At 50.0% G+C, this 23,707-nt stretch overlaps 2 protein-coding genes across 3 annotated transcripts in view; both read right to left on the bottom strand.

Moving 5' to 3' along the window:
* Window positions 1–14,913, bottom strand: part of LOC144326642 (uncharacterized) — a 132,521-nt gene extending 117,608 nt beyond the window's left edge. For both annotated transcript variants that reach the window (XM_077923266.1, XM_077923265.1), the window contains exon 1: window positions 14,746–14,913. The gene's annotated coding sequence lies outside the window, so the exon portion shown is untranslated. The remainder of the gene's footprint in view (window positions 1–14,745) is intronic.
* Window positions 1–23,707, bottom strand: part of LOC114592649 (uncharacterized) — a 207,434-nt gene that overhangs the window by 136,815 nt on the left and 46,912 nt on the right. The gene's annotated exons all lie outside the window — the stretch shown is intronic.

A 23,707-nucleotide genomic window follows, 5' to 3' on the forward strand; every position in this document is an offset into this window, starting at 1 on the left:
GCTCTTTACTTCTAGAATGGCATTTCCGTCACACCTCCTTTCCTCCCCGGAGCTCCTTCTTCCACAACCCTGCCAGGCTGGCCGCTTGCCTTTCACCCCCTTTCCAGCACTGCGTGGTTTAGTGTGGCAGCACCTGCCCTTTGGAACTCCCCGCCTCTTGCACTAAAGCACGTGCCTTTGCTAGACTCTTTTCAGGCACCTGATAAAAGCATTAGGAAGCTGAAGTAATTTTAATCTCTTTTAATATTTTAGCTTTTCTGTGTTTTAAAGTAGGCTTGTTAATTTTTATTGATTTTACTGCTGTGGTGTTGTTGTTTTTTGTATTGGTAAACAACTTTGCAGGTTTGGAGAATTGGGAGCAAATGATTCAGCAGAGGAAACACAGCCCAGAATAACTAAGGAGATAGTACAAGAATACTTGGCTAGTTTAGATGTATTCAAGTCTCCAGGGCCAGATGAACTGCATCCAAGAGTATTAAAAGAACTGGCAGATGTGATCTCAGAACCACTGGCAGTCATCTTTGAGAATTCCTGGAGAACAGGCGAAGTCCCGGCAGACTGGAGGAGGGCAAATGTTGTCCCTATTTTCAAAAAGGGGGAAAGAGAGGACCCAAATAATTACCGCCCAGTCAGTCTGACATCAATACCAGGGAAGATTCTGGAGCAGATCATTAAGCAAACAGTCTGTGCGCACCTAGAAAGGAATGCTGTGATCACCAATAGTCAGCATGGATTTCTGAAAAATAAGTCATGTCAGACTAACCTGTTCTCGTTTTTTGACAGAATTACAAGCCTGGTAGATGAAGGGAACGCAGTGGATGTAGCCTACCTTGATTTCAGCAAGGCATTTGACAAGGTGCCCCATGATATTCTTGTAAAGAAGCTGGTAAAATGCGGACTTGACTATGCTACCACTCAGTGGATTTGTAACTGGCTGACTGACCGAACCCAAAGGGTGCTCATCAATGGTTCCTCTTCATCCTGGAGAAGAGTGACTAGTGGGGTGCCAAAGGGTTCTGTCTTGGGCCCGGTCTTATTCAACATCTTTATCAACGACTTGGATGATGGACTCAAGGGCATCCTGATCAAATTTGCAGATGACACCAAACTGGGAGGGGTGGCTAACACCCCAGAGGACAGGATCACACTTCAAAACGACCTTGACAGATTAGAGAACTGGGCCACAACAAACAAGATGAACTTTAACAGGGAGAAATGTAAAGTATTGCACTTGGGCAAAAAAAATGAGAGGCACAAATACAAGATGGGTGACACCTGGCTTGAGAGCAGTACATGTGAAAAGGATCTAGGAGTCTTGGTTGACCACAAACTTGACATGAGCTAACAGTGTGACGCGGCAGCTAAAAAAGCCAATGCAATTCTGGGCTGCATCAATAGGAGTATAGCATCTAGATCAAGGGAAGTAATGTTGTTTAGTCTTTTAGTCGTGTCCAACTCTTCGTGACCCCCTGGACCAGAGCACGCCAGGCACTTCTGTCTTTCACTGCCTCCCGCAGTTTGGTCAGACCCATGTTTGTACCTTCGAAGACACTGTCCCACCATCTCGTCCTCTGTTGTCCCCTTCTCCTTGTTCCCTCCATCTTGCCCAACATCAGGGTCTTTTCCAGGGAGTCTTCTCTTCTCATGAGGTGGCCAAAGTACTGGAGCCTCAGCTTCACGATCTGTCCTTCCAATGAGCACTCAGGGCTGATTTCCTTAAGAATGGATCGGATTGTTCTTTTTGCAGTCCATGGGACTCTCAAGAGTCTCCTCCAGCACCATAACTCAAAAGCATCAATTCTTCGGCGATCAGCCTTCTTTAGGGTCCAGCTCTCACTTCCATACATCACAACTGGGAAAACCATGGCTTTAACTATAGGGACCTTTGTTGGCAAGGTGATGTCTCTACTTTTTAAGATGCTGTCTAGGTTTGTCCTTGCTTTCCTCCCAAGAAGCAGGCGTGTTTTAATTTCGTGACTGCTGTCACCATCTGCAGTGATCATGGAGCCCAAGAAAGTAAAATCTCTCACTGCCTCCATTTCTTCCCCTTCTATTTGCCAGGAGGTGATGGGCCCAGTGGCCATGATCTTCTTTTTTTTGATGTTGAGCTTCAGACCATATTTTGCGCTCTCCTCTTTCACCCTCAATAAAAGGCTCTTTAATTCCTCCTCACTTTCTGCCATCAAGGTTGTGTCATCTGCATATCTGAGGCTGTTGATATTTCTTCCGGCAATCTTAATTCCGGCTTGGGATTCATCCAGCCCAGCCTTTCGCATGATGAATTCTGCATGTAAATTAAATAAGCAGGGAGACAAAATGCAGCCTTGCCATACTCCTTTCCCAATTTTGAACCAATCAGGTGTTCCATATCCAGTTCTAGCTTCTTGTCCCACATAGAGATTTCTCAAGAGACAGATGAGGTGATCAGGCACTCCCATTTCTTTAAGAACTTGCCATAGTTTGCTGTGGTCGACACAGTCAAAGGCTTTTGCATAGTCAATGAAGCAGAATTAGATTTCTTTCTGGAACTCTCTAGCTTTCTCCATAATCCAGCGCATGTTTGCAATTTGGTCTCTGGTTCGTCTGCCTCTTCTAAATCCAGCTTGCACTTCTGGGAGTTCTCGGTCCACATACTGCTAGAGCCTTCCTTGTAGAATTTTAAGCATAACCTTGCTAGCGTGTGAAATGAGTGCAATTGTGCGGTAGTTGGAGCATTCTTTGGCACTGCCCTTCTTTGGGACTGGGATGTAGACTGATCTTCTCCAATCTTCTGGCCACTGCTGAGTTTTCCAAACTTGCTGGCATATTGAGTGTAGCACCTTAACAGCATCATCTTTTAAAATTTTAAATAGTTCAGCTGGAATACCATCACTTCCACTGGCCTTGTTATTAGCAATGCTTTCTAACGCCCATTTGATTTCACTCTCCAGGATGTCTGGCTCAAGGTCAGCAACCACACTACCTGGGGTGTACAAGACATCCATTTCTTTCTGGTATAGTTCCTCTGTGTATTCTTGCCACCTCTTCTTGATGTCTTCTGCTTCTGTTAGGTCCTTACCACTTTTGTCCTTTATTATGGTAATCTTTGAACGAAATGTTCCTTTCATATCTCCAATTTTCTTGAACAGATCTCTCGTTCTTCCCATTCTGTTGTTTTCCTCTATTTCTTTGCATTGCTCGTTTAAGAAGGCCTTCTTGTCTCTCCTTGCTATTTTTTGGAAATCTGCATTCAATTTCCTGTATCTTTCACTATCTCCCTCACATTTTGCTTGCCTTCTCTCCCCCGCTATTTGTAAGGCCTCATTGGACAGCCACTTTGCTTTCTTGCATTTCCTTTTCATTGGGATGGTTTTCGTTGCTGCCTCCTGTACAATGTTACGAGCCTCCATCCATAGTTCTTCAGGCACTCTGTCCAGCAAATCTAAATCCTTAAACCTGTTCCTCACTTCCACTGTGTATTCATAAGGGATTTGATTTAGATTGTATCTTACCGGCCCAGTGGTTTTTCCTACTTTCTTCAGTTTAAGCTTGAATTTTGCTATAAGAAGCTGATGATCTGAGCCACAGTCAGCTCCAGGTCTTGTTTTTGCTGACTGTATAGAGCTTCTCCATCTTTGGCTGCAGAGAATATAATCAAATTGATTTCGATGCTGCCCATCTGGTGATATCCACGTGTACAGTCATCTCTTGTGTTGTTGGAAAAGTGTGTTTGTGATGACCAGCTTGTTCTCTTGACAGAACTCTATTAGCCTTTGCCCTGCTTCGTTTTGATCTCCAAGGCCGAACTTGCCAGTTGTTCCTTTTATCTCTTGACTCCCTACTTTAGCATTCCAATCCCCTATAATGAGAAGAACATCCTTCTTTGGTGTCACTTCTATAAGGTCTTGTAAGTCTTCATAGAATTGGTCAATTTCAGTTTCTTCAGCACCAGTGGTTGGTGCATAAACTTGGATTACTGTGATGTTAAAAGGTCTGCCTTGGATTCGTATCGAGATCATTCTATTATTTTTGAGATTGCATCCCAGTACAGCTTTCGCCACTCTTTTGTTGACTATGAGGGCCACTCCATTTCTTTTACGGGTTTCTTGCCCACAGTAGTAGATGTGATGGTCATCCGAACTGAATTCGCCCATTCCCGTCCATTTTAGCTCACTGATGCCCAGGATGTCAATATTTATTCTTGCCATCTCATTTTTGACCACATCCAACTTACCCAGGTTCATGGTTCTTACATTCCAGGTTCCTATGCAATATTTTTCTTTACAGCATTGGACTTTCCTTTCGCTTCCAGGCATATCCGCAACTGAGCGTCCTTTCGGCTTTGGCCCAGCCGCTTCATCAGCTCTGGATCTACTTGTACTTGCCCTCCGCTCTTCCCCAGTAGCCTGTTGGACGCCTTCCGACCTGAGGGGCTCATCTTCCAGCGTCATAACTTTTATATGCCTGTTGTCTTTGTCCATGGAGTTTTCTTGGCAGGGATACTGGAGTGGCTTGCTGGTTCCTACTCCAGGTGGATCACGTTTGGTCAAAACTCTCCACTATGACCTGTTCATCTTGTGTGCCCTGCTCGGCATAGTTCATAGCTTCTCTGAGTTCTTCAAGCCCCTTCGCCACGGCAAGGCAGTGATCCATGAAGGGGAGGGAAGTAATAGTGCCACTGTATTCTGCTCTGGTCACACCTCACCTGGAGTACTGTGTCCAGTTCTGGGCACCACAGTTCAAGAAGGACACTGACAAACTGGAACGTGTCCAGAGGAGGGCAACCAAAATCGTCAAAGGCCTGGAAACGATGCCTTATGAGGAACGGCTAAGGGAGCTGGGCATGTTTAGCCTGGAGAAGAGGAGGTTAAGGGGTAATATGATAGCCATGTTCAAATATATAAAAGGATGTCATATAGAGGAGGGAGAAAGGTTGTTTTCTGCTGCTCCAGAGAAGCGGACACGGAGCAATGGATCCAAACTACAAGAAAGAAGATTCCACCTAAACATTAGGAAGAACTTCCTGACAGTAAGAGCTGTTTGACAGTGGAATTTGCTGCCAAGGAGTGTGGTGGAGTCTCCGTCTTTGGAGGTCTTTAAGCAGAGGCTTGACAACCATATGTCAGGAGTGCTCTGATGGTGTTTCCTGCTTGGCAGGGGGTTGGACTCGATGGCCCTTGTGGTCTCTTCCAATTCTATGATTCTATGTGTCATTTGTCTTTCTTGAAAATGCTCTGATAAAGATAAAAAGGAACCTAACTCTGTTTTCATGACACCTCCCTCCTCCATCTGTGCCAAGGACTCTGCCCCAAGGAGCCCACATATTATACACACTAACAGGAAGAGAGAGGGGGGTTCCCCATTACTATTCTGCCACATACCCTTGGACCCATACTTTGAAGCAGCTACATATTGTTAATCTTTAGGAATTCATAAGAAGTCACATGGTTGTTCCAATCTTCTCAGTTCCAATGGTGAAACGGTGAAGGAATTTTTTGAATTCAATTGGGATAAAGGTATAGATAGAAATGTGGTCTGGGACACAGACAAGGCAGTGTTTAGGGGATATTTTATTCAGCAAAACTCCATTTCTAGGAAGAAAAGAGAAGAAGAAAAAGTAAAACTATTAGAAGAATTAAATAAAAAAGAAAAAGAACTTAACAAGAATGCAAAGAGTGAAAAGGTAAAACAAGAAGTTAGATTATTACAATCAGATTATACAACTATGATAGAACAAGAAACGGAATGGAACTTAAGAACTTTGAAACAACGCAATTTTGAGTTTGCCAATAAGCCAAGTAAGCTCCTAGCCTAGCAGTTGAAAAAAAGGCGGAATGAAAAATTAATTAGTAGATTGAAGATAGGAGAAAAAGTAACAGAAGACCCACAAATGATTATTAAGAGTTTTGCAAATTATTACAAAAAATTATATAAGAAAGAGATACAAAACAGTATTTAATACAGAGCAGTATTTAATACAACACAAAATTCCAAATACCACTGAAGAAAAAATAAAGATCTTAAATTCTCTGATATTAATGATGGAAGTTAACAATGTAATAAAGAAAACCAAATCAGGGAAAACTCCAGACCCCGACAACATACCAGCGGAGTTATATAAAAACTTAGAAGATATATTGGCAACACCTTTGAAAGAAATAATGAATGACATCTTAAAGAAAGGGAAAACACCAGATTCCTGGACTGAAGCCTACATGACGTTATTACCAAAACAAGGATGTGATCTAGAATTAGTAGCAAATTATAGACCGATATCACTATTAAATAGTTATTATAATTGTCAGGGGCTCAGGAGCAGAGCCACAGGGGAGAAAGGAAATGGAGAGCGAAGGGGAAGAATCTGAGGGCAGCGGAGGAGAGAATGACAGTGACCCGAGAGATTCCATGAGCCTCTCCAGCGAATCAGAAGATTCCCAGAAGGGAGCACCGATGGTCAGGGCAAGGAGGGTCCCAGGGGAGAAGCAACAGAAGCAAGGGGCCAGCGGGGACTCCCAAAGCAGCAGCGGGAGATCAGGGCCAGCTTCCCCACCAGAGCATAGTGGGGGGGAGGAGTGCCATGTGTCAGGGCCAGCGTCTCCTCCAGCGGGGAGAGAAGATGAGTCAGGGCTGACCACGCCTCCATCGGAGAGTGGGGGAACGGAGGGGAGGTCAGGTCCAGCTAGCCTCCCCGAAGGGGGAAGCAGTGACAGGAGCAGTGTAACGGTCAGGAGGAAGGTGGCCGGCTGGGCGTGTGCGCCCAGTTCGAATGTACAGGCATGCGGGGCAGCAGAAAACCCGGATTGGGAACCAGGTCCTAAAGCCCGCCGGAGGCAGGGGGAAGACTCAGGGGACTCAGCGTCAGAAGAGTCTAGGAAGGGCAAGACCCCAGCAGACAGGCGGACCCAGAGGAGGAAAGAGCAAAGGAAGAGGTGGAGCAAGGCTAGAGGCTTAAACTGGTGTCTGGGGGGAAGGAGATTCAGACGGAGCTTCGGCGGTCTAGAGTTTGAGACGTAGAGCTGCGCGCCGCTGTTGTGAAAGCGAAACTGAACTTCAATAAAGACTGTTTTATATAACAACGAACTGGCGTTGGTCCTTTGTGAGCTGGGACCTCGGGCAGCTCTGACAATAATCTTTTTGCTACAATATTAGAAAATAGATTGAAAGGAATTCTAAAAGAAATCATCCAGGAAGTTAGCTGTCATCTCGGTAATCCAACAATCAGAATCCTGCAAAAAAAGGGACACTATCCAGGGCTGGATTGGGAGATGAAGCTTGTTCATGAGAGGAATTAAAAACCAAGATCTTTCATCTGTCCAGTTGGGACAGAAGAGCATTACATGTTCCATAGTCTCCAGAGCCGTGTCATTACAGGTGCATGTTCTATTTGCGATGGGAACTCTGGAATAACGACCCGACAGAACTGCTGTAGGAAAACAGTTGAGACGGGCACAGGTAAAGGCCCTTCGCTTGGCCTCCGAAGAAATTGTGAAGCAGTATAGAGGGATCCCTTCAGGGGGTGGAATAGCTAGGGCTAGAAGTCAAGTTGCTGTAGCTTCTTTTTAATTGGAGGTAGGGCCGCCGGACTGATACACTCTAAGTTAAGAACAGTTAAGAACAGTTTTGCAATTCAGATTGAGAAGAGAGCGGAGTTTGAGGTTAATTGTAGTTTTCCAAGGGGAATTATGAATATCTCTTAGGATCAGATTGGAAAAACCACCTCTAATTCGAGCATCCGATGCTAGTAGGTGGGAGCTATAGGTGGGAGCTATAGGAAATGGCTCGACTCCAGGTAGCATTAATGTTAATTGATGCAGAAAAAGCATTCGACAACATCTTCTGGTGCTTCATGAAAAAACAAATTTAATGAAATTAGGAGAAAAATCTGAAAGGGCAATAGAAGCGATCTACTACCGACAGAAGGCAAGCCCAATTATAAACGGTAATATTACAGAAAATGTTGAAATAACAAAGGGACCAAGGCAAGGATGTCCCTTTTCACCTCTTTTATTCATATTGGTGTTGGAAACATTATTACAAACTCTTAGGAAAATTGAAGAAATAAAGGGAGTTGATAGGAGTAAAATCATATAAAATCAGAGCATTCGCAGACAACCTGATAATAACAACTGAGAACCCCCAACAAAGTATTCCAGCAGCTATAGAATCAATCAATACATTTGGAAGATTGGCAGGATTTAAAATAAATTTCAAAAAAACCTAATTTATTAGTAAAAAATATAAGATCTGAGGAGATGAAGGATTTACAAAAAATTATGGGTTTGGAGATTAAAAATAAAATAAAATATTTGGGAATTTGGATATCGACAAAATGTATTAATTTGTACCAGGACAATTACACAAAAACGTGGAATGAGATGTTTAAAAATATGGAAATTTGGAATAAACTTCACCTCTCCCTATGGGGTAGGATTTCAATAGTTAAAATGAACAGTTTACCAAAAATGATCTTTCTGTTCCAAACCATCCCAATACTGGGAGGAATGAAATGCTTTAAAAGTTGGAGAAAAGACATAGTGAGAGTTGTATGGAATGGAAGAAAACCTAGAATCAAACACCCAATACTTCTAGATCAAAGGGAGAGGGGAGGTTTCGCCCTACCAGAATTAGAATTGTATCATGCAGCGGCCGGACTAATATGGATAAAAGATTGGATCCCTCTAAGAGACACGGACGTGCTTGACCTAACAGGTTTTGACAACCGAAACAGGTGGCACACGTATTTAATTTATCAAAAAGTGAGGCTCCATAAGGGATTTTTAAATCATACTATAGAACATTCTTATACAAGATTTGGTTAAAACATCAAGGAATATTGGAACCAGAAATTCCCTTATGGACCTCACCGACAGATGCCCTGGCTGTTAAAAAGAAAAATATGCAAGGAGACTGGGCCACATATAGAGTTCTAATAGAAGAAACTAATGATAACATCAAATTAAAAGAATTTGAAGAAATTAGAAGACACCTGACAGACTGGGTACAGTATTTTCAGATAAATGAAAGATTGAATTTAGATAAAAAGGAGGGTCTTGCAAAGATCTGAAAAAGAACTAATGCAGTATAAAGGAAAATACATCTCAAGAATGTACAACCTGCTACTAGAATGGGAGGTGAAAGAAGAATTGGTGAAAAGTTCAATGGTGAAATGGGCACAAGACCTAGGATATAACATCTATAGGGATCAATGGGAGAAATTGTGGAGTGAGGACATCAAATTCACAGCGTGCTATAATCTGAGAGACAATATTATGAAAGTGCTATACAGATGGCACCACACTCCAGCAAAACTAGCAAAGATGTATGAAATCAGATCACCAACTCGCTGGAGGTGTAAAGATGGTATAGGGTGACATATGCACATGTGGTGGGAATGCACAACCATTAAATAATTTTGAAATAACATCTACAATGAATTTTAAAAAATTATTTCAGTTTTCATTTAAGAAAAAACCTGATACCTTTCTCCTGGGAATAATGTCACCAGAAATCAAAAAAGAAAAGAGACCACTTTTTATGTATACAACAGTAGCAGCCAGGATCTTAATTGCAAAAAACTGGAAAAGTAACGAAACACCTACGATAAATGAGTGGCAGGTCCAAATGATAGAAGATCTACAGATGGCCATGATGACAGGGAGAATTAGAGGGCATCCAAAACAGAAAGTACAGAAAGAATGGAAAATCTTTAAAGAGTATTTGGAAAAGTATTGCAATAACAACCATATCCTGGCAGAAATAGAATGATCCTTGGAAAACAATAAATATAATGTTTTTTGATATCTGATGAAAACAAAGAAAAAAATACAATAATTTGGAACTGTGTGTGAAAAAACTGTAGAAATAATAATACAATGAGTCTAATCAGAAGTCACATATGTTTCTTTTGCTTTGTTTTCTTCCTCCTCTTCTTTCCCCTTCCTTTTACCCCCCCCTTCCCCCTCTTTTTCTCTTTTTCCTTTTGTGTTTCCTTTCTTGGTCTTTCTCTTTTTGATATTGTCAGAGCTGCCCCAGGTCCCAGCTCACAAAGGACCAACGCCAGTTCGTTGTTATATAATACAGTCTTTATTGAAGCTCAGTTCCGCTTTCACAGCCGCGGCGCGCAGCTCTACGTCTCAAACTCTAGACCGCCGAAGCTCCGTCTGAGTCTCCTCCCCCCAGACACCAGTTTAAGACTCTAGCCTTGCTCCACCTCTTCCTTTGCTCTTTCCTCCTCTGGGTCCGCCTGTCCGCTGGGGTCTTCCCCTTCCTAGACTCTTCTGACGCTGAGTCCCCTGAGTCTTCCCCCTGCCTCCGGCGGGCTTTAGGACCTGGTTCCCAATCCGGGTTTTCTGCTGTCCCGCGCGCCTGTACATTTGAACTTGGTGCGCGCGCCCAGCCGGCCACCTTCCTCCTGACCATTACACTGCTCCTGTCACTGCTTACCCCTTCGGGGAGGCTAGCTGGATCTGACCTCCCCTCCGTTCCCCCACTCTCCGATAGAGGCGTGGTCAGCCCTGACTCCTCTTCCCTCCCTGCTGGAGGAGACGCTGGCCCTGACACATGGGACTCTTCCCCCCCACTACGCTCTGGTGGGGAAGCTGGTCCTGATCTCCCGCTGCTGCTTTGGGAGTCCCCGCTGGCCCCCTGCTTCTGGTGTGTCCCCCCTGGGACCCCCCTTGCCCTGGTCATCGGCGCCCCTTTCTGGGAATCTTCTGATTCGCTGGAGAGGCTCATGGAATCTCTCAGGTCACTGTCATTCTCCCCTCCGCTGCCCTCAGATTCTTCCCCTTCGCTCTCCATTTCCTCTCTCCCCTGTGCCTCTGCTCCTGAGCCCCTGACAGATATGTTAAGAAAAAGAAAAAGAGATGAAGTGTCTTATGAAAACCTCAGTAAGTTAAAAGTGATGTCATGTAATTTCTTTATTAGTATTTATAAAATGTTAACACTGGATCATTGTAATGATTGGATGTAGCAACTACTGTGGGTTTCTTTTTCTTTGTTATTGTCGAATCTAAATAAAGTTTTATTCTGTTAAAATTAAAAATAAACAGAAATGTTTGCAGCAGGCGTCCAAAAGTGAAGACACTTGCCTGATGTCAAGAGGCAGGGAGTTCCACAGGGTAATGGAGTTTCGCAGGTATTCAGATCTTTGTGGAAGCCTTTGGCAGAGCTGTTACTCCCAAAAAGAAACCGGCATCTCCCCCGCTGGTCATCTACTGGCGGGTCGCAGCCTGATCCAAGGGGCACCATTGGAGTACAGGGTCAGGTTCAAGGTGCTGCTTTTGACCTTTCAAGCCCTTCACGGCCTCGGACCCTCGTACCTACGGGACCGCCTCTCCCGGTCTGCCCCACGGAGAGCCTCAAGGTCCATAAATAGCAACACCCTAGTGGTCCCGGGCCCTAAGGAAGTTAGATTGGCTTCAACCAGAGCCAGGGCCTTTTCAGCTCTGGCCCCGGCCTGGTGGAACGCTCTGCCTCATGAGACCAGGGCCCTGCAGGATCTGATTTCTTTCCGCAGGGCCTGTAAGACAGAGTTGTTCCGCCTGGCCTTTGGCTTGGAGCCAATTGGATTCCCTCCCTCTCTTTCTTTTTTCTTTTCTTTCTCCTCCTGCGATGAGGCTACATTTTAATATTTTAATGTTTTAATATTTTAATGTTGTATTTTAATTTTGTTTTTAAGTTGTATTCATTCAGCTTATTATTTCTTGTAAGCCGCCCTGAGCCCGGCCTTGTCTGGGGAGGGCGGGGTATAAATAAAAAATCATCATCATCATTATTATTAGTATGTTGCTGCAGGCCACCTCAATGTCCGAGTGGTGTGAGATTCCAAGAGTACAGGAGCACGATGCCTGGCTTGCTGTTGACTTTTGGAATGAGGCACAGAGGAGACTGGGGTGTCTTTAAGATACATGGTTTCTTTACAAATATATGCAAGTCTACAATGTAGAGGTTCACAGCATTCACTCTCCCCCCCCCCAAAGGTCTGGTTTCTCCCATAGCTGCAGCCTTGGATTCAAACAGAAATGAAGCATTGCTCTAAGTCTCTCCCTTCAGCTTGCTTCTTCTCCTCTCCCTCAGATCACGGTCCTCTACCGGCCCGTTGAGGGAGTGGGGCACCCATTTCCCGAATCACACAGGTCCACTTCCTTGCTTCCCCTGAATGGCCCATCTCCCAGGCGATTGGCTCCTCAGGAAAGCCATCCTTGCTGAATCCAGGGGTTAGGAGGGTCTCTGCGTACAGTCTCCCTCCCCCAAACACACAACAACAAGCAAGGCACAGAAATGGGGACATGCCAAGTCAACGCATTTCTGCCATTGACCACAGCCTCTCTTGGGTGAGGGGAAACAAACCAGAAACGTTCTCTTTGCCAAGAAAAAGCTGGTGTCAGGAGACGCCTTCTTTCAGGCTGAAGTCAACTTCTGGCTTAACCTTGGAGGATGTCACGCCGTTAAATGCAGTAGTCCATGCACAGTTTTTCTTAAGCTCCGGTTCCCGAAAAGCCATTGTTCCAGTCCAGGTCAATGTTCAGGTTTCCAGACATGGGGGTCAAATGCTTCCCTTGGTTTCTGCCCCTTCCCTCTCCTTCCTTGACTGAGTTATGACAGGTGTCACTCACCATTCAATGTTCTGGACGCAGCCCTGCTTCCCTGGTGGAGTCAGACTTGGGGGGTTCCTGAGCGAGGGGCCCTCAGGAGGGAGGGGACTCTGCTCTGGAGGACCCGCCCCCTGCCGTCTCTACTTCCTGTCCTGTCTAGGACTCCAGCTCTGCTCGATTTAACCCTTTGCAAGCTGAGCGCAGCCAGCAGGCCGCTCTCCCTCCCTCCCGGAATCCGGATGGTCCAGGGCATGTGCAGAATTCTCTGTGCTTCTGGGCTCAGAGGCCATCAAGACAGCAGCCTCGTGCCCTGCCCCCAGATGTGCGGGAGGGGTATCAATAATGTATTATTATTATTATTATTATTATTATTATTATTATTATTATTATTATACTTCACCTGCTCACTAGCCGACTGGAAGTTTGTTGCAATATTCGGAGGGTCCCTGAGAGAGACACCAGTCCCTTTGGAGGAAATGGCTCCGTTGGCAAAGCAGGAGACTCTTGATCTGCGGGTCGTGGGTTCGAGGCCAAAGATTCCTGCGCTGGGGGGGGTTGGGCTGGATGACCCTCGGGGTCCCTTCTGTGAATCTATTCCATGAAAGAGAACTGGCTCCCACCTGACCAAGTGAACCTCCAGAGGGACGCATCTCCGATGGGGCGCCCCCAGCTCGCCGCTCCGCCTCCGTCCCCAATTCTGGGGGGCTGGGGGGGCAGCTGCTTTTCTGCTCTTTTCCCTTCTTTCGAGGCATCTCGTCCCTCCTCCTCCGGCCAGGCCAGAATCAGCATCTCCGGCGGGAGACCCCTTGCTCAGGGTGCCTTTCGGGGGGGCTGGGAGAGGGGTCCCTTCCCCCCCCCCCGCCCTCCTCCCGGGGCTCCGAAATCGAAAGGGGAAGCGCGGACGGAGTCTCCGCCATCGCCGCCTCTCCTTGCTCTCTCCCTGCGGAGCCTCAGGGCTGCCCAACCCGCTCCGCTCCGCTGGGGAGGTCGAGGCCGGACGCCTGGGTCCCCCCCCCGGCAGGGCGCGGGAGGAGGAGGAGAGCTCAGGGCCGGACGCCTGGGTTCCCTCGCCCCCGTGGTCGGATTTCCTCCCCCTGCAAGTCAGAAACTCAGCGGGCTCAGGAAGGGGCTGGCGGGGGAAACTTCTCCGGTGGGATTTCTGCCTGTCGCCAAGCGGGGCGGGGGGGGGGGGATTTGGCCCGGGCTAGTCCCTCCGCTTTCGCTTTCCTGGCCAAGTCCCGAATCCGGCCCCCTTGCTGCCCCGCTGCTCCTGCCCTCCGGCCCCCCGCCGCATCCCAATGGAGCGTCCCTGGACAGAGCCAGTCTACCTTGCCCTGGTCCGGATCCAGCAGGGCTCTTCCAGCTCCTGGGTATGGAGACCCCCCATAGGACACCCCCACCTGTCCCCTGGGTCCCATCCCTGCTTCTCATTCACCTGGGTGGACTTGAAGCACCGCCTCTGAATTCAGCCTCACTGGGAGACCCATTTCACAGGCGCCACAACTGAGGCTGGGAAACTTCACCCATTTCGCTGTGGGGCTGATGCAGCATTTCCCAACCTGGGCCTGAGTTAATTATTATGTGCACCCCCCCACACACACACTGTGATATACCCATTTCACAGGCGCCACAACTGAGGCTGGGAAACTTAAAGGGTTCTCTGGATCTTCAGTGTCGGCAAACACTCCTTCCCCAATCTCCGTCTTTAAACCTCCAGGGACAGAGTTGCTTTCCTTGGAGGTTTTCCAAACAGAAGGCCAAATGTCAGGGATTCTTGAGCTACGATTCCTGCATTGCAGGGGGTGAGACTAGATGTCCCTCGGGGTCCAACCTACAGGTGTTTACTTTTTTATTTTTAAACATTTTTTTCTTTTTAAAACATCAGTGTGACTAAATAATAATACAGTGATACTACGGGTTAATTCCATATATACTTATCTAATGTCTAGGTGATATTATTATCCCAAAACATAGATGTTGATTCTTAACCCACTATATTTGGTATAAATGCATCCCAACTCTACAATTCTTTATGATCATTTTATAACGGCCCTGTAGCAGATCCCCCCTCAAGCCTCCAATTCATAAAGAGGCATTATGTCCCTGCTAACGACGCCCAATTAAATAGAGCGGATCCGCCTCACATTACACCAATTCAAGTTCTATTTACCGAGGAAAAGGTGGGGTCCGGAGACGGGTTCTTTCAGGCAGAAGTCAACTTCTTGCCTCAACTTGGAGGCTGTCAGGGCATTAAACGCAGAAGTCCATGCAGAAGTCTCTTCTCAGGCCGATGTTCCGCTTTCTAGACATGGTGGTCAAATGCTGGACTCCATTTCTGCCCCTTTGTTACGGAAAATCTGGGTGCGTAGTTACTCTGCCACCCAGCTCCCCTGAGTGAGTGCCTGAGGGCCCTGCTCCTTCCTGCCACTTACCATCTGGCCTGGGGCGGGGCCTGAAGCCTCATAAGGACTGCGTGGTGCTGCTTGCTGCCGCTGCCCAGGAGGACTCCCCTGAGTGAGTGCCTGAGGGCCCTGCTCTTGCCATCTACCATCTGGCCTGGGGCGGGGCCTGAAGCCTCATAAGGACTGCGTGGTGCTGCTTGCTGCCGCTGCCCAGGAGGACTCCCCAGAGTGAGTGCCTGAGGGCCCTGCTCTTGCCATCTACCATCTGGCCTGGGGCGGGGCCTGAAGCCTCATAAGGACTGCGTGGTGCTGCTTGCTGCCGCTGCCCAGGAGGACTCCCCAGAGTGAGTGCCTGAGGGCCCTGCTCCTTTCTGCCACCTACCACCTGGCCCAGGGCGGGGCCTGACAGGCCTCACTAGGACAGTTGTTACTGCCAGAGGGGCACAGAGTGTTTTTAAAATGTTTTTTTTAAAAATTTCTTTTGGATTTTTTGTATGTGGGGGGTGGGGGTGGGATGGATGTTTGGTTGGGTAAGGGGAATTATTTTTTCTTCTGATGTTTTTGTAATTTTTACTTTTTTGTTTGTATTTGTCAGAGACGGCCTCCCGGTCTCAGCTCACAGAAGACCAACGCTAGCCATTAGAACTGTACAGAAGTCTTTATTGACATTTAGTTTCCATTTTCAGGCACTAGCGTGCGTCTCTACGTCTAGACCCTAGACCAGCGAAGCCTCGTCTGAGTCTCCGCCCCCTGTACACCAGTTTAAGACTCTAGCCTTACTCCACCTTCTACGTTTCTCCTTCCTCCTCTGGGTCCTACTACCCCCCTGGGTGCCTTCCTTCCTGGACGCCTCGGAAGCGGACCCTTCGGACTCCTCCCCCTCTCTTCGCCGGGCTTTAGGACCCGGCTCCCTCTCCGGGCTGCTCATTGCGCCCCCCTCTTGTACATTTGAACTTGGCGCGCGCGCGCTGCCCCTGACCTTCCTTTTGACCGTTTCCTCGCTCTCTGATGCAGGCGTGGCTAACCCTGACTCATGTCCTCCCGCTGACGGAGAGCTGCCTGCTGCCGATGCCTGGGACTCCTCCCCCTTACTGCTCTCCGGTGGGGAAGCTGGTCCCGATTTCCAGCTGCTGCTCTCTGAGTCCCCTCTGGCCCCTCCTTCCTGGGGTGTTCCCTCTGGCAACCCCCTAGCTCTGACCACGGGAGCCCCTTTCTGTGAATCCTCTGATTCGCTGGAGAGACTTAGAGACCTCGGATGGCTATCATCGCTGACCTCTCCCTCGGATTCCTCTCCCTCGGTCTCCAATCCCTCCCTTTCCTGTCCCTCTGCTCCTGAACCCCTGACATCCATCCCCCCCTCGAAGCCCCCCCTTCCCCCCTCCCCTCCTTCCGGTGTGGGTACTGGGTGCTCCGTCGTAGCGGGGGTGCGTGCAGGATACAGTTCGTCCCCCATGTACTCGTCGACCTCGCTCTCCTCTGCCTCCATCTCTCTGTCTCCGTGCTCGAACCCCACGTTGTCCCCCAACACGTCCATGTCCGTCTCACCCCCCTCCCCCTCTTCGGGTGGTCCCAGCCAAGGACCCCGCAGCCACTTCCTGCGCCACTGCTCCTCTGGTTGATCGTCCCACCAATACGAGTGGTCTGAGGCAGACCCTGGTGGCGAACCCACCTGGGAGCTCGGGACTGGTGCCTGTTCCTCGTCCGAGGCGAACCCCTGGAATGTGCTGGCTGAAAGAGTGGGTGTGAAGAGCCAGTCGTCGAAATACTCTGCTGGCATGGGCCTGTGCGGGAAGATGGCATGAAACTCCTCTTTGAGCAGAGGCTCCTCCAAGGCATAGTCCGGTACCCAGCTGTTGGCACTGGCCGGGGTACCCTCTCTGGCTAGGAGATATTCTACTCCCTCTTCCCCCCATCTCGAGTCTAAAATCTCTGTGACCTCGTTGATGTGCCCCCTCCTAGGCGACCCCCCCTTTCTGGGCCCTTCTCTGAGCGAGTCTGGTGCTGTGTCTGGCTCCTGAAATCTATGAGGTGCTTTGTAGGGCGTGAGCACCGATCTATGGAACACCGGATGCATTCTGGAACCTTCCGGAAGAGCCAACCGGAAGGCCACTGGATTGACCTGTGCCTGGACTTGGTAAGGTCCTAGCTGCTTATGCCCTAGCTTCTTCTTCGCTAACGATCTGGTCGGCAGTGCTTGCGCTGCTAACCAGACCCAGTCTCCCACCTGTATGTCTTCCCCAACTCTTCTGTGTCTGTCAGCCTGCACCTTGTATGCGTGCTTTGCTAGTTCTAACTGCCTCCTGAGTTGTTCGTGGACTTCCTGCAACTCCGACGCTAAGGCTTCCGCTGCCTGTGGCTCCCCCGCCCCCACTCTCTCTAAACCCGGGAAGGTTCTGGGATGCCTCCCGTTGTTGGCGAAGAACGGCGTCACCCCCGTCGACACGTGCTTCGTATTGTTGTAAGCGAACTCGGCGAGTGGCAGGTAGTCCACCCATGTCGTGGGCTGCTGATTGGCGTAGCATCTCAGGTACTGCTGCATGATGGCGTTGACCCTCTCCGCTTGCCCGTTGGTCTGTGGGTGTCTCGCCGACGCCAAATTGACTTTGACGTTCAGAATGCCCATCAGCTTCTGCCAGAAGTTCGAGATGAACTGTCGCCCCAGGTCGGAGAGAATAGACCGTGGCAGACCGTGGACTTTGAACACGTGGTCTATGAACAGTTTGGCGGTCTGCTCTGCCGTGGCTACCTTCGCACACGGAATGAAGTGTGCCATCTTAGTAAACATGTCCACCACCACTAGCACTGCTGTCTTTCCCCTCGAGCTGGGCAGATCCGTGACGAAGTCCAGGGCCACCCTCTCCCACGGTTCAGACGGTGTCTGCAGCGGTTCCAGCAGTCCCGCCGGCGGTTTGTGAACTGACTTGGCCCTTTGGCAGGTGTCACATCTCGAGACGTAATCCGCTACTTCCCCCCGCATCTTGGGCCACCAAAAGTCCCTGGCTACGAGTTCGACAGTCTTTTCTTTGCCAAAGTGCCCGGCGGTGGGAGCGTCGTGTAGCTGCTGCAGGACCCTTGCGCGGAGGTCGTCTCCCGGCACGTAGAGTGCTCCCTTGTGGAGGAGCAACCCATCGCGTATCTGGAACTCGTCGGCCCTCGCTGTGCCCCTGTGCACCTCCTCCATCTTGGCCTGTGCGAAGGGGTCTTCCCGCAGCGCGCGACGTACGGCGTCCAGGTCCACGGTTGCCGACGCGCATGCCCACGCTTCCGGTGCGAAAATGTGCTTGGCCGCCGACGGTGCCGCCTCCCCAAGGTATTGCGGCTTTCTGGACAATGCGTCCGCCATCACGTTGTTGTCGCCTGGGATGTACTCTATCTTGAAGTCGAAGTCCGCGAAGAACTCTGCCCATCTAATGTGTCTCTGGTTGAGGAACCTAGCCGTGCGCCAGTACTCCAGATTCTTGTGGTCCGTGTGGACCTGCACTGTATGTCTGGCTCCGATGAGGAAGTGCCTCCATGCCTTGAATGCTGCATGTATGGCTAGCAACTCCCTGTCCCAGATGGTGTAATTCTGCTCCGACTTGCTGAGCTTCCTCGAGTAGAAGGCGCACGGCCTCCAGTCCCCCTGCTGGTCTTGTTGCAACAGGACAGCTCCCACGGCTCTGTCTGAGGCGTCCGTCTCCACCCTCATGGGTCTGCTGGGATTCACATGCAGCAGCTGCTCTTCGGACGCGAAGAGACGCTTGAGTTTCTGAAAGGACTGCTCCGCTTGCTCCGTCCAGATGAATTTCTTCTTCTTGGAGCTGAGCGTGTCGGTGATGGCCGCTGTCTGCATGGCAAATCCCTTGATGAACTTGCGGTAAAAGTTGGCAAAGCCGACAAACCGCTGGACTTCCTTCCGATTGCGTGGGCTTTTCCAATCCAACACTGCGCGAACCTTGGCGCTGTCCATGGCGAGCCCCTTGTCCGACAACTTGTAGCCCAGGAAATCCACCTCCGTCACGTCGAACTGGCACTTCTCCAGCTTGGCGTACAGCCTGTGCTCCTTCAGTCTCTGCAGAACTTCCCTGACATCCCTCTCGTGCGCTTCTCGCGATTCTGAAAAAATCAGGATGTCGTCCAGGAAGCATACGCACTTCTTGTAAAGGAGCCCCGCCAGCACATGATGCATAAAGGCTTGGAAAGTGTGAGAGCCATTTTGTAATCCGAAGGGCATAACTCTGTATTCGTAGGTGCCCAGAGGCGTGAACATGGCCGTCTTCCACTCGTCGCCGTCGCGCATGCGAATCAGGTTGTACGCCCCACGTAGATCCAACTTGGTGAAAACGCGTCCTTTCCGCACCGTCGCGAGCAGGTCGTCTATCTTGGGCATGGGGAAAGCTGAGGGCTTGGTTTTCGAATTTAAAATTCTGAAGTCCACCACCAGCCTCCATTGGGGCGTGTCCCGCTTCTTCACAAAGAATACTGGACTGCCTCCCACCGCTTTCGACTCCCGGATGAACCCACGCTTCAAATTGTGATCTATGAACTCCCTGAGTTCCTGCAGTTCATCCTCAGACATGGAGTACAGTTTCCCAGTTGGCAGCGTCGCCCCCGGCAGGAGGTCAATCTTGCAATCATAGGGTCTGTGAGGAGGTAGCTTGTCCACCTCCTTCTCGCAGAATACCTCCAAAAACTCCGCATACTTGAGGGGTACTGCTTGCAGCGTGCCCAACTGTAACTGCGGGTCCTCCTCTTCCCCTTCTGGGCTGGGTATAATGCAGTGTTCTGCACAGTAGGAGGAGCCAAAAGTCAGTTGGCGCTGGTACCAAGCCAATGCTGGGCTGTGCCTGTGCAGCCAACTCATGCCTAATACTACAGGCGTGTCCGACAGTTGGGTGACATTGAAGCTGATGACCTCCCGGTGATTCCCAATTTGCATCACCATCGGCGGCGTCTGCTGCACCACCTGCCCCCCTAGCAGGTCCCTGCCATCCACCGTGACAACCTTCAGGGGCAGCGTGGCTGGCAGTAAAGCTACGTTGTGTTGTTGAATGAACTCCAGTCCTATAAAGTCTGCATTACTGCCAGAGTCAATTGTAATAGGCACTTCTAAGGTGAGTCCATTGGGCAGCTGAAGCGATGCGGTGAGCTGCACCACTGGTTTGGGCGGGAGGGGGTCTGTGGGCTGCAAAATCTCTGGGGACTTCCTCACTGACTCGTCTGGCTGGGCCCCATTGCCTCCTATTCCAGCCAGACTTGGTCGTTTCCCTGCTGTGGTGCTCTCTGCTGAGTTGTTTCCAATACTGTCACTGAAGCTGCAGTTTGCTTGTGGATCCTCTGGGGACACTCTTTCGCCATGTGCTCTTCACTCTCACATATATAGCACTTCCTGTTCCTTCTAGGCAGCTTCGGTTTTACTGCTCCCGGTGTTAAGGCTCTGGTAGCTGAGTGAGCCCTAGCACCGCCAATCTCCATCTGCTCGTCGCCCCCTCCCTGTGGAGGCGTGGACTGCGCACGCGCTGCCTCTCTAGGCAAGAGGGAGGGCACTCTCGCTGGTGTGCGTCCCCAACGCCCTTCTTCTTTGCTCCATGGGCGTTCCTCCTGCCTCACCCCAATCGACAGCGCTCTTTCAACCACTTGCTGAGTGGTTGTGGGTCTCTCTCCCCGTGCCATCTCATCCTTGATTTGTGGGTTCAATCCCTCCAAAAAAAGGTCTCTAACTGGCGGAGAATCCTTATCCCAATTCAGCGCGTTGACCAATGCAAAAAAACGGGAATGATACTGCCTTACGCTGGCTTTCCCTTGTCTTAGCCCAAATATGTCTTTCCGGGCAATGTCAGTGTCTATGTTGGATAAGAAACAGGAGTCCATGGCTTTAATGAATGCATCTGCGCTTTGGAGCGCTGGATCATTATCCCTCCACAGATTGCGCAGCCATGCTTTCGCGTCCCCATGCAGATGAGACAAAATAAACCCCACTTTCTCCCGCTCATCTCTAAAGTCTCTATCCAGGAGCTGCAGCGCAAACAGCACATCTGCTCGGAAATTGGGGTACTGCTGCAAATTCCCATCAAAATGAGATACAATGCTGCCTCCTCTCTTCCCCAGCCCAATTCCCTCGGATCTGGGTCCCGGTAGCCCCTGCTTCACAAGCCCTTCCAACCTGGCTTGAAGATCTCTGCAGGCAGCTGCCGCTTCTTCCTCTCTTTTCCTGGATGCGATTATTTCAGCGCTGAGTTGTGTCACCGCTTCTTCCAGGGAAGCTATTTTCTGTTCTGTAGTCATCTCGCCTGACTCTTGTGAGCTCGCAAGGCACCAGTCTTCTGCCCTCCCTGCCTCGCTCCCGCAACGATGCTTGAGGCGAAGAAAACCGATGAAACTGTGAGACGAGGCTTACTGTCAGAGACGGCCCCCAGGTCTCAGCTCACAGAAGACCAACGCTAGTCAGCAGAACTGTACAAAGTCTTTATTGAAGTTTAGTTCCCATTTTCAAACCCTAGCGTGCGTCTCTACGTCTAGACCCTAGACCAGCGAAGCCTCGTCTGAGTCTCCGCCCCCTGTACACCAGTTTAAGACTCTAGCCTTACTCCACCTTCTACGTTTCTCCTTCCTCCTCTGGGTCCTACTACCCCCCTGGGTGCCTTCCTTCCTGGACGCCTCGGAAGCGGACCCTTCGGACTCCTCCCCCTCTCTTCGCCGGGCTTTAGGACCCGGCTCCCTCTCCGGGCTGCTCATTGCGCCCCCCTCTTGTACATTTGAACTTGGCGCGCGCGCGCTGCCCCTGACCTTCCTTTTGACCGTTTCCTCGCTCTCTGATGCAGGCGTGGCTAACCCTGACTCATGTCCTTCCGCTGACGGAAAGCTGCCTGCTGCCGATGCTTGGGACTCCTCCCCCTTACTGCTTTCCGGTGGGGAAGCTGGTCCCGATTTCCAGCTGCTGCTCTCTGAGTCCCCTCTGCCCCCTCCTTCCTGGGGTGTTCCCTCTGGCAACCCCCTAGCTCTGACCACAGGAGCCCCTTTCTGTGAATCCTCTGATTCGCTGGAGAGACTTAGAGACCTCGGATGGCTATCATCGCTGACCTCTCCCTCGGATTCCTCTCCCTCGGTCTCCAATCCCTCCCTTTCCTGTCCCTCTGCTCCTGAACCCCTGACAGTATTGTTTTATTGGTTTTGTTTGCTTGTTTAAGGTCTTGCTTTGTTCTTAGGGGGAGGGGTCAGGGCTGCCGGGGAGTGGGCCCCAGCCCACAAAATGGCTGGGGCATGTTCCACAGGGGGGGATGCACTGGGGCAACCGATCTCAGTGATCACGGGTAGGAGGAGGAGTTACGCTACGACTAGACCATGTCATTACAGAGGGGGCAGGTTTAGTCGTTGTCTGAGGACTATCCCTGCCTCCGGGTCTGGTCCTGACCGGATGGATACTAGAATCAGCAAGGGATACCCACATGACCTGAAAGTGTTGCTGTGCAATGCCAGGTCAATGATTCATAAGACCACTGCAATCCATGACTTGATCATGGATGGAGGACTTGACCTGGCATGTGTAACGGAGACTTGGTTGGATGAAGCAGATGGGCCTGTCCTTGCCGCTGCTTGTCCACCAGGTTTCTCTTACGCACAGCAACCCAGGTCATGTGGGCAGGGAGGGGGGGTTGCAGTGATTTTTAGGAAGTCATTAGTTTGCACCAGGCGTCCTATTGGGAAGACCCAGTTTTCCAAGTGCATGTTCTGGAAGTTGGGCAATAGGGGCAGTACAGGATTCCTTTTGGTGTACCGACCTCCCCGCTGCACCAAGGATTCCCTGTCCGAGCTGCTTCAGGTCGTGGCGGATGTCCTCCTGGAGACACCTAGCTTGGTCGTCCTAGGGGATTTTAACATCCATGCCGACACGACCTTACAAGGGGCTGCTCGGGACTTCGTGGAAAGCATGGCCTCCATGGGGCTGTCCCTGAATAAGTTGGGCCCAACTCATAGTCATGGACATGCCTTAGACCTGGTGTTCACCTCTAGTGACGTGGGTGATCTGACACTAAGTAAAAGTGAAACGAAAGAAGTGCCATGGTCAGATCACTTCCTGGTGCAACTGGACTTCTCTGCGACCCATCCCCTCTGCAGGGAGGTGGGACCAATTCGGATGGTCCGCCCCCGCCACTTAATGGATCCAAATGGTTTCCAGAGAGTGGTAGGGGATGCTTTATCCCATGTTGATGGCCTTTCAGCTGATTCCCTGGTGGCCCGCTGGAATGTGGAGTTAACCAGGGCTATTGACTGTTTGGCTCCGAAGCGCCCTCTCCGATTGCATGGAGCCCGGACAGCCCCGTGGTTTTCCACGGATCTGAGGGCAATGAAACAATCGTTGAGACAGCTAGAGCGCCGGTGGCGGAAAACTCATTCCGAATCTGACCGGACACAGGTTAGAGCTCAACGTCGAGCCTACCAAGTGGCGATAGCGACGGCGAAGAAGACTTTCTTCACCGCCTCTATTGCATCTGCAGAAAACAGCAGCAGGAGACTTTTTCAGGTGGTTCACAATTTAGCGGAACCACCTAAAACATTGGGGCCCAGCACGGACCACATGTTCTCCTGCAATGATTTTACAAAGTTTTTTGCAGATAAAATCGCTCAGATTCGGGAAGAAGTAGACTCCACCGTGGGAGCAGGGCCAGGGTGGGAGAGTGCTAGAGCTCTGTCTAGTCAAGTTGAGTGGGATCAATTCCAATCTGTTACCTCTGAGGATGTGGACAGGCTGCT

Source organism: Podarcis muralis, chromosome 2, assembly GCF_964188315.1.
Source record: "Podarcis muralis chromosome 2, rPodMur119.hap1.1, whole genome shotgun sequence".
NCBI lineage: Eukaryota > Metazoa > Chordata > Lepidosauria > Squamata > Lacertidae > Podarcis > Podarcis muralis.